The sequence below is a fragment of the Bufo gargarizans genome, chromosome 3 (assembly GCF_014858855.1).
Source record: "Bufo gargarizans isolate SCDJY-AF-19 chromosome 3, ASM1485885v1, whole genome shotgun sequence".
NCBI lineage: Eukaryota > Metazoa > Chordata > Amphibia > Anura > Bufonidae > Bufo > Bufo gargarizans.
In genome coordinates this window covers 569,260,972-569,272,721 of record NC_058082.1, presented here as the reverse complement: position 1 = coordinate 569,272,721, position 11,750 = coordinate 569,260,972, and positions in this window count along the sequence as shown.

Sequence of the window (11,750 nt, the reverse complement as noted above, 5' to 3'; positions counted from 1 at the left end):
AAAAGATTCCTGAGGCTTTTAAAAACTCCCAGCCTGGTTCATTACTCAAAACCGCAATCATGGGTAAGACTGCCGCCCTGACTGCTGTCCAGAAGGCCATTATTGACACCCTCAAGCAAGAGGGTAAGACACAGAAAGAAATGTCTGAACGAATAGGCTGTTCCCAGAGTGCTGTATCAAGGCACCTCAGTGGGAAGGAAAAGGTGTGGCAGAAAACGCTGCACAACGAGAAGAGGTGACTGGACCCTGAGGAAGATTGTGGAGAAGGACCGATTCCAGACCTTGGGGGACCTGCGGAAGCAGTGGACTGAGTCTGGAGTAGAAACATCCAGAGCCACCGTGTACAGGCGTGTGCAGGAAATGGGCTACAGGTGCCGCATTCCCCAGAAACAGCGGCAGAAGCGCCTGACCTGGGCTACAGAGAAGCAGCACTGGACTGTTGCATGTCATTCGGAAATCAAGGTGCCAGAGTCTGGAAGAAGACTGGGGAGAGGGAAATGCCAAAATGCCTGAAGTCCAGTGTCAAGTACCCACAATCAGTGATGGTCTGGGGTGCCATGTCATAGAAACATAGAATGTGTCGGCAGATAAGAACCATTTGGCCCATCTAGTCTGCCCAATATATCTGAATCCTATGAATAGTCCCTGGCCCTATCTTATATGAAGGATAGCCTTATGCCTATCCCATGCATGCTTAAACTCCTTCACTGTATTTGCAGCTACCACTTCTGCAGGAAGGCTATTCCATGCATCCACTACTCTCTCAGTAAAGTAATACTTCCTGATACTACTTTTAAACCTTTGCCCCTCTAATGTCAGCTGCTGGTGTTGGTCCACTGTGTTTTATCAAGGGCAGGGTCAATGCAGCCGCTATCAGGAGATTCTGGAGCACTTCATGCTTCCATCTAATGAAAAGCTTCATGGAGATGAAGATGTCATTTTTCAGCACGACCTGGCACCTGCTCACAGTGCCAAAACCACTGGTAAATGGTTTACTGACCATGGTATTACTGTGCTCAATTGGCCTGCCAACTCTCCTGACCTGAACCCCATAGAGAGTCTGTGGGATATTGGGAAGAGTAAGTTTAGAGACGCAAGACCCAACACTCTGGATGAGCTTAAGGCCGCTATCGAAGCATCCTGGGCCTCCATAACACCTCAGCAGTGCCACAGGCTGATTGCCTCCATGCCACGCCGCATTGAAGCAGTCATTTCTGCAAAAGGATTCCCGACCAAGTATTGAGTGCATAACTGAACATAATTATTTGAAGGTTGACTTTTTTTGTATTAAAAACACTTTTCTTTTATTGGTCGGATGAAATATGCAAGTTTTTTTAGATAGGAATTTGGGTTTTCATGAGCTGTATGCCAAAATCATCACTATTAAAACAATAAAAGGCTTGAACTACTTCAGTTGTGTGTAATGAATCTAAAATATATGAAAGTCTAATGTTTATCAGTACATTACAGAAAATAATGAACCTTATCACAATATGCAATTTTTTTTAGAAGGACCAGTAGGTTTGTGGGAAAAGATCAGAACGTGTAATTCATACATTTCAGGTCTCGTGCACACAAACTTAATATTTGTGTCTGCAAAATATGGCGCAATTTGGTGCATCTAGGTTTAGACAAATTATCTGTGCCTAGCCGACAAGGGGACTTGTCTTACAGGAAATAGTGATGTGGCTAATGTGCAACATTTAACACCAATATTGCACCACAATTCTTATGGGAATTTCTGTCCTAAACTAAAACCCCTTTTCCACTGCATGGTGAACACGTTTTTCCAGTACGTGAGAGGCGTATTTCCCAGACTGCTCCTCTGATTTATCATGCTGTGAATTCCATTCTTACCGCAAGTCTACTGAACTTTTCTGACATAAAGGGGTGACTACAGTGCAGTAGTCCATTGGCGAGACCAGAATTCACAGCATCATAAATCATTCACTTCAGTATTCAGTCCGGGAAATACAGCTCCCACATGGAGTGCGTTTCCCAGACTGAACACACTTTTGTGAAGTTACTGTCCAAAACCAGTAATTTAATTTTTGTAAGACTGTGTGGCCCCCAGCTTGCCTTTACTCACTATCAGCCTTTTTGTGCCCCAGTTTTCAGTCGCCATAATAAATGTAGTTTATCACTTCCTGAATCTTTTTTTGAGAAATAATTGTTGTCTGCCTTATAGAAGTTTTTGCCTTTCTCCGAATCAACATCGTAGGTTGGTCCCGATTGACCTGCTTCTTTTTTTCAACCTTTTTGATTGTGTGACTGTGAAGTACAGATACCCACCATATACCCCAATCATATCCGGTCCGAATGTGGCAGGTATATGCCTCCCCCGTGAGCCCACCTTCACACATGGCAGAATTTGTTGGAGAATTAGTTCTATTCATTTGAATGGGGTTGTTTTGGGAGGAAGCACATGGATTTCTGCAGCCCCATCCAGATAAAAGGAGATGATTTTCAGTCGCAGACCTTTCTGCATCAAAATCTGCCACGTGTGAAGACAACCTTACCATTCCCACAGATTGATTTCATGCACATGGTCTTCAGCTCCTCCTATACTATCCCTCCTTGGGCTACATTCACACGAACGTTGTGCTTTGCAGATCCGCAAAACACCGATACCGGCCCATGTGCGTTCTGCAATTTGTGGACCGCACATGCCGCGGCTATTGTAGAAAATGCCTATTTTTGTCGGCAATTGCGGATAAAAATAGGACATGTTTTTTTTTTTTTGCAGGGCCGTGGCACGGAGCAACTTTTGTGGCCCCATAGAAATGAATGGGTCCACAACAGATGCGGACTCATCATTCATACGGTCGTGTGAATGTAGCCTTACGCAAATAACAGTTCACATGTAGTTTCTCCTCAGAGCCTTGGCCATTTCTGCAGTCCACACATCACGGGTACTATGTCACCTGGACCACACCATGTCAGACTGGGGGTGCCCCTGAGTAGGAGGATGTACAGTACAGACCAAAAGTTTGGACACACCTTCTCATTCAAAGAGTTTTCTTTATTTCTCGTACTTTTTTCCATTGGGGGACACAGACCATGGGTATAGCTTAGAGGTATTAGTAGGAGGGACACTATGCAAATGAAAGAGCTCCTCCTCCTCGGGCTATACCCCCCCCAGACACTCAGTCTTTGCTTAGTGTCTGGTGAAGGAGGTTGACACTCTCTGATTCTACTCCTTTTTGTTATTTTTATTCTAGATGGGGACACAGGTCGGCATGGCGCCTTCCTGGTCCCCCGTGGAGTGCCCGCCGCCGTCTTTGGGACGTTGCCTGGCTGCCTCCATTTCCCCCCAAGAAGATAAGTGGATCCGGGCTTGACCTGTTAGCTCCGGCATCCCACCAGCTGCTGGGACGCCTGCTGCCTACCCTCCTCCAGAGCACTGTTCTCCTGGATTGGAGTCAGAAGTCTGAAGAGGCGCATCCCTGCTGGTCTGGACATCGAGGGAGCATGCTGAGCAGATAAGTATTGCCCAGTCCCTCCCCCTCCCTCTATGTCTGTTTGTTTGTGGCTACCTGGGTGAGCTTGAAGAAGGATCCTGATGGGGCACTTTCTTCATTTTGGCACTGGAGTACTGGCATCTCTTCCCCCTTAAACTGTGGGCTTCAGCGCTTCTCTCGTCGGGCCTTGGCTGCTGCGCTCTCTCAGCGCCCGCCGGCAGGCCGCTCCTCCATGGCCTCGTTAACCCCTACTGCACCACGTGAGGGGAGTCGTGGTGTTTGTTTAAATCGCGCGCGCGCTTATTTTCGCGCGCGCTTATTTTCGTGCATATTTTCGAGCGTGCGCTTATTTTCGCGCGCGCTTATTTTCGCGCATTTTTCGCGCGCGCGCTTGTTTCGTGCGCTTATTTCGCGCGCTTTTTTCGCGCCATAATGACGCGTTCGGGGGGGCGGAGCCTCGGCATGCCGCTCTGACTCTCCTTACACCGGAGACTCTGTTTGCTCACGGCCGTGCAGCTCCTCATCACTCTACTCCGTTTTGTGCCAGGCAAGCTGGTAGCTCAGTGGTAATGCTGCTGCTGCCCCATGTCCAGGCTTTCTGAGTTCAAAGCCCCTTTCAGCCTTCAAAAATTGTTTACATTATTCTAGATGGGGACACAGGTCGGCATGGCGCCTTCCTGGTCCCCCGTGGAATGCCCGCCGCCGTCCTTGGAGGCTACCTGGCTGCCTCCATTGCCCCCCAAAGAAGACAAGTGGATCCGGGCTCGACCTGCAGCTCCGGTATCCCACCGACTACTGGGTCTCCTGCTGCCACCCTCCACCAGAACACTGCACTCCTGGACAAGGAGTCAGAAGCCTGAAGAGGTGCATCCCTGCTGGTCCTGGAGTCGAGGGAGGAGATCTGCAGGAGCAGATAAGTATTACCTGCATCCCTGCCTTACCCCCCTCCTCCACCCCTCCTCCACGTCCCTGGGAGCCTGCGGTCCCCGCTTGGGCATCTGCCATGTCCAGCGCGGCCGCTAAATTGGTCTTAGTCGCCAAGGCAACCATGTCCTTTAATCCTGTGGCGCTAACGACTCCATCTCTCTCAGTGGTCCCCACAGTGGGTGACTGACTACGAAGAGGCAGCGTGAGCGGCAGCATCCCACCTCGGATGTCTCCGTCTCTCCACCCCCCTCACCTCGCCGGTGGCGCTTGCGGACTGCTCTTCCCCCTCCCTAGGGAGAGTAATCCGAAGGAGAATTATCCGGCTCGGACGAGCCAGGTCCTTTTTGGACTATAGGGCATTTTCGAATCCTGTGACGCCAACCACCTCTCTAAGTGGTTTTCCACAGAAGACGCCCGACTACTAACAGGGAGCGTGAGCAGCAGCATCCCTCCTCGGATGGCTCCGGCTCTCCCCCCCCCCCCCCCCCCCCTCGTCTAGAGGCGCGTTCGGGCGACTCTCCCCTCCCTTAGGGAGCGCAAGTCTGAAGGAGAATTTCCGGCTCTGATTAGGTCATGGAGCGGGACCCCTCGCCTAAGCTCTCCACCAGGGTGGCTGACTTAGTGGCGACTGTCCGAGACACCTTTATTCTCCAAGGGGATTCTCCTCCTTCCACTGGTCAGGAGTTCCCCCTTTTTCCGTCCAGGCAGTCGGAGACTACCATGTTCCCGGTCCATGAGGGATTTTTCCTTTTTTCGCTGGCAGCGCGTCCCTGTGACCTACCTTTCACTCAGCAGGGGTAGCCAGTGCTCTCTCGGTGTGGTTACAGCACCACCACCAGGAACTGGCGGTACGAGATGCGGCTACTAACACACTGGAGTTGGTTCTCCAGATGTCTCAGGCTTCTAAGATTCTTTGCGAAGCTTCTAGGGACATTGTTTCCCTCTTTGCCCGCAGGTTGGCCATCTCTGTCACTCAGCGCGAAGAGATCTGATTGAAGGTGTGGGACGCTGACGCCTCCACCAAGCGTTCCCTTGCTAATCTCCCCTTTGGGGTTTCCAGACCTTATGGGGATCAGCTGGACGAGTTCATCTCTGCATGCCTTTTGCCGTTTCTCATCTGGTAGGCCGTCGCCTGCTTCCTCCGCCGGGGGTCTCAGGTCGCCCGCAAAGAGGCCTTCCTTTACACCAGCCTTCCCGGCACTAGAGGGCCGAGTCAGCCCGCCCTGCTGCTCCTCGGCCTATCACATGTCCCGATTGCGGAATCCCACCATCGATTCCTGCGCTTCGCCATTATGGGTCGACACTGTCAGTTTGTCGCCCTTCCTTCAGGTTGGCGACCACCCCGCGGGTCCTTGTCACGGTCCTGGACCGCTCATGACGCTTCTTCGTACCAGGGGCATTCCTTTGCTGCCCTATCGGGACGATATCCGGATAGAGGCCCCCCTCTCTACCGCAGACCAAGGACAGCGTCCGGATCACTGTTCAGACTCTGGAACGGTTCGGCTGGCTGGTAACTTTCCCAAACTCCTGCCTCTTCCCGTCCCAGAGTCTCTCCTTCCGGAGGATGATTTTGGACACCTCGGCTGCCAAAGTATTCTGCCAGCCTTCAAGTCCTCCCAGATCCAGGGGGCAGTGTCGCATCTGCTGCGCTCCCCGTGCCTCTCCATTCGGGAATATTTGCAGGTCCTGGGTCTTATGGTAGCCTCTTTCGAGGCCTTCCATATGCCCAGTTTCACACTCGCCTGGCGCAACAGGAGATCCTTTTACCTTTCAGCGGGTTCGGGCAGCTCTCCCTTGGTGGCTGTTCCCGATGAACCTGAGGTCGGGGAGTTCCTTTCTCGCATTCTCCTGGACGATCGCCACCACCGATGCCAGCATCCTGGGTTGGGGGGTGTTTTCCAGTCTCGCACGGTTCAAGGGATTTGGTCGGCGGCAGAGTCTCGCCTTCCAATCAACTTTCTGGAACTGAGGGCGATTTTTTCCGCTCTCTCTCTCCTATTGGACCTCTCTCCTTGCGGGCCTCCCAGTGCCGGTTCAAACGGGCAATGCCGCGGCCGTGGCCTATATCGACCATCAGGGCGGGACCCGCAGCCGGATGGTGATGCAGGAGGTGAAGAGAATTCTGACGTGGGCGGAGACGCATGTTCCGGTGTTGTCAGCAGTTTACATTCCAGGAGTGGACAACTGGACAGCGGACTTTCTAAGCCACAACAAGGTGGATGCAAGCGAGTGGTCTCTGCATCCAGAAGGGTTCGAAGAAATCTGCCACAGATGGGACCGTCCGGATGTGGACTTAATGGCGTCCGGGTTCAACAACAAGATCCCAGTGGTCCTGGCTCGCGCCCGAGATCCGAAGGCGTACGGATGGATGCGCAGGTGTCTCCGTGGCAGGACTTCAGCCTCCTCTGTTTTCCTCTCCTACCAAAGGGTCTACGCCAGTTCGAGGCGGAAGGGAATCCGACCGTTCTCATCACCCCAGAGTGGCCTCGCCGCGCGTGGTTTTTCAGACGTGGCTCGGTTGCTGGCGGACGCCCCATGGCCTCTTCCCGACAGACAGGACCTACTGTCTCAGGGCCCGTTCTTCCACCGGAATTTACGGTCTCTTCGTTTACCGGCGTGACTGTTGAAACCGCCATCCTGATGAAGATGGGGTTCTCGGATTCAGTGGTTAGGACCATGATCAGTCCGGGGAAGTCTTCTTCCTCCCGGATTTACTATCGTACCTGGATGGCCTTCCTGTCCTTTTGTGAGGGTTCGGGGTTCCCTCCCCTTCGGTTTTCCATCTTGATGGTACTGTCTTTTCTTCAGTCTGGGCTTGTGCAGGGACTGTCGCTTAGTTCCCTGTAAGGTCAGGTTTCGGCGCGGGCCGTCAGAGGTCCCTTGCTCTTAAGGGTCCGGTGGTGACCTTTCTTCAGGGGGTGGCGCATTCGGTTCCCCGTATGTTCCCCCTTTGTCTCCTTGGGTTCTCAATTTGGTTCTGCGCGCTCTGCAGTCGGCCCCCTTCGAGCCTTTGAGGAGGGTCTCTCTGACTGTTCTCATCTGGACTTCCTTGTGACCATAGCTTCTGATACAGCTACATAGCGTAGTGATTAAAGTTCTGGGCTATTATGCAGTGGCTGTGAGTTCACATCCCATCACGAGCTTTTAAGTCAGACTGGTGTCGAAGCTGGCCGCTCTTTCCTGTCAGGAGCCTTTCTGGTTTTCCACCAGGATTAAGTTGTGCTCCGTCCAGTCCCCTTCTTTTTGCCCAGGGTGGTCTCTCCCTTCCACCTTGATGAGGATCTTGTCCTGCCTTCCTTTTGTCCTTCTCCGGCTAACCCCAAGGACCGCACTCTGCATTCCCTGGATGTTGTACGGGTCCTGAAGGTGTATCTCGCGGCTACTGCTTCCGTCCGCCGTTCTTGGCGCTCTGGATCTGCTTGGCTATTTCCGCGGCTTGTCTCAGCTGTGTACGGCGGCCACCTGGTCGTCCTTGCATACCTTTTGCAAATTTTTGTCAGTTGCATTCACTTGCTTCGGCTGATGCGGCTTTGGCCGCAGGGTTTTGCAGGCTGTGGTTCCTGTTTGACCGTTGGGCGTTCCTCCTGGCGGTGCTGATATTTTTTCCCACCCCATGGACTGCTTTTGGACGTCCCATGGTCTGTGTCCCCCAATGGAAAAAAGTACGAGAAAAGGAGATTTTTGTGAAACTCACCTGTAAAATCTTTTTCTCGTCTTTTCCATTGGGGGACACAGCTCCCACCCATTATTCCTGTTGCAGGAGGGGTCTTTAGTTCAGTTTTTCTGTTTCTGGTTGGACCTTATGGCTTGGTCCGATGGTTTCCATGATTTTTTTCTTGCTCCTTCTCCTACTGCTTGTGCAACGCCTGAGTTCCTCCTGGTGGAGTCGGGGGGTATAGCCCGAGGAGGAGGAGCTCTTTCATTTGCATAGTGTCCCTCCTACTAATACCTCTAAGCTATACCCATGGTCTGTGTCCCCCAATGGAAAAGACGAGAAAAAGATTTTACAGGTGAGTTTCACAAAAATCTCCTTTTTCATGACTATGAAAATTGTAGATTCACACTGAAGGCATCAAAACTATTAATTAACACATATGGAATTATATACATAATAAAAAAGTGTGAAACAACAGAAAATATGTCATATTCTAGGTTCTTCAAAGTAGCCACCTTTTGCTTTGATTACTGCTTTGCACACTCTTGGCATTCTCTTGATGAGCTTCAAGAGGTAGTCACCTGAAATGGTCTTCCAACAGTCTTGAAGGAGTTCCCAGAGATGCTTAGCACTTGTTGGCCCTTTTGCCTTCACTCTGCGGTCCAGCTCACCCCAAACCATCTCGACTGGGTTCAGGTCCGGTGACTGTGGAGGCCAGGTCTTCTGGCGCAGCACCCCATCTCTCTCCTTCATGGTCAAATGGCCCTTACACAGCCTGGAGGTGTGTTTGGGGTCATTGTCCTGTTGAAAAATAAATGATGGTCCAACTAAACGCAAACCGGATGGAATAGCATGCCGCTGCAAGATGCTGTGGTAGCCATGCTGGTTCAGTATGCCTTCAATTTTGAATAAATCCCCAACAGTGTCACCAGCAAAGCACCCCCACACCATCACACCTCCTCCTCCATGCTTCACGGTGGGAACCAGGCATGTAGAGTCCATCCGTTCACCTTTTCTGCGTCGCACAAAGACACGGTGGTTGGAACCAAAGATCTCAAATTTGGACTCATCAGACCAAAGCACAGATTTCCACTGGTCTCATGTCCATTCCTTGTGTTCTTTAGCCCAAACAAGTCTCTTCTGCTTGTTGCCTGTCCTTAGCAGTGGTTTCCTAGCAGATATTCTACCATGAAGGCCTGATTCACACAGTCTCCTCTTATAGCCTCTTTCACACGGGCGTCGTATTTTTGGCCCGGATAAGAGGCGGGTGCGTTGCGGGAACACCCACGATTTTTCTGCGCGAGTGCAAAACATTGTATTGCGTTTTGCACTCGCGTGAAAAAAATTGCGCATGTTTGGTACCCAAACCCGAACTTCTTCACAGAAGTTCGGGTTTGGGATCAGTGTTCTGTAGATTGTATTATTTTCCCTTATAACATGGTTATAAGGGAAAATAATAGCATTCTGAATACAGAATGCATAGTAAAACAGCGCTGGAGGGGTTAGAAAAAATAAATAAACATTTTACTCACCTTAGTCCACTTGATCGCGAAGCCCGGCATCTCCTTCTGTCTCCTTTGTTGAATAGGACCTGTGGTGAGCATTAACCACTTCAACCCCGCTAGCTGAAACCCCCTTCATGACCAGGCCACTTTTTACACTTCTGCACTACACTACTTTCACCGTTTATCGCTCGGTCATGCAACTTACCACCCAAATGAATTTTACCTCCTTTTCTTCTCACTAATAGAGCTTTCATTTGGTGGTATTTCATTGCTGCTGACATTTTTACTTTTTTTGTTATTAATCGAAATTTAACGTTTTTTTTGCAAAAAAATGACATTTTTCACTTTCAGCTGTAAAATTTTGCAAAAAAAACGACATCCATATATTAATTTTTCGCTAAATTTATTGTTCTACATGTCTTTGATAAAAAAAAAATGTTTGGGCAAAAAAAAAAAATGGTTTGGGTAAAAGTTATAGCGTTTACAAACTATGGTACAAAAATGTGAATTTCCGCTTTTTGAAGCAGCTCTGACTTTCTGAGCACCTGTCATGATTCCTGAGGTTCGACAATGCCCAGACAGTAGAAAACCCCCACAAATGACCCCATTTCGGAAAGTAGACACCCTAAGGCTGGGTTCACACCTGAGCGTTTTACAGCGCGTTCCTACGCGCTGTAAAACGCTCAACAAGGAGAAACCAATGATTCCCTATGGGAATGGTTCGCACTTGGGCGTTTTACAGCGCGTACGATCGCGCTGTAAAACGCCCGACGCTCCAAAAAGTACATGAGCGACTTTTGGGGCGTTTGTGGCCATAGGACACTGTAGTGAATCACACAAACGCGCGTCAAACGCGCGTTTACTATTACAAAAACGCGCATAAAAATGCGCGTCAAAAACGCGCGTGAAACGCGCGTTTGCGCAACGCTCAAGTGTGAACCCAGCCTTAGGTATTCACTGATGGGCATAGGGAGTTTATAGAACTTTTTATTTTTTGTCACAAGTTAGCGGAAAATGATTTTTTTCTTTTATTTTTTTTTTCTTACAAAGTCTCATTTTCCGCTAACTTGTGACAAAAAATAAAAAATTCTAGGACCTCGCCGTGCCCCTCACGGAATACCTTGGGTGTCTTCTTTCCAAAATAGGGTCACTTGTGGGGTAGTTATACTGCCCTGGCAATTTAGGGGCCCAAATGTGTGAGAAGTACTTTGCAATCAAAATGTGTAAAAAATGGCCTGCGAAATCCGAAAGGTGCACTTTGGAATATGTGCCCCTTTGCCCACCTTGGCAGCAAAAAAGTGTCACACATCTGGTATCGCCGTACTCAGGAGAAGTTGGGGAATGTGTTTTGGGGTGTCATTTTACATATACCCATGCTGGGTGAGAGAAATATCTTGGCAAAAGACAACTTTTCCCATTTTTTTTATACAAAGTTGGCATTTGACCAAGATATTTCTCTCACCCAGCATGGGTATATGTAAAATGACACCCCAAAACACATTCCCCAACTTCTCCTGAGTACGGCGATACCAGATGTGTGACACTTTTTTGCAGCCTAGATGCGCAAAGCAACCCAAATTCCTTTTAGGAGGGCATTTTTAGACATTTGGATCCCAGACTTCTTCTCACGCTTTAGGTCCCCTAAAAAGCCAGGGCAGTATAAATACCCCACATGTGACCCCATTTTGGAAAGAAGACACCCCAAGGTATTCAATGAGGGGCCTGGCGAGTTCATAGAATATTATTTTCTTTTGCATAAGTTAGCGGAAATTATTTTTATTTATTTTTTCTCACAAAGTCTCACTTTCCGCTAACTTGGGACAAAAATTTCTATATTTCATGGACTCAATATGCCCCTCACGGAATACCTTGGGGTGTCTTCTTTCCGAAATGGGGTCACTTGTGGGGTATTTATACTGCCCTGGCTTTTTAGGGGCCCTAAAGCGTGAGAAGAAGTCTGGAATATAAATGTCAAAAAAAAATTACGCATTTGGATTCCGTGAGGGGTATGGCGAGTTCATGTGAGATTTTATTTTTTGACACAAGTTAGTGGAATATGAGACTTTGTAAGAAAAAACAAACAAAAAAATATATATATTTCCGCTAACTTGGGCCAAAAAAATGTCTGAATGGAGCCTTACAGGGGGGTGATCAATGACAGGGGGGTGATCAATGACAGGGGGGTGATCACCCATATAGACT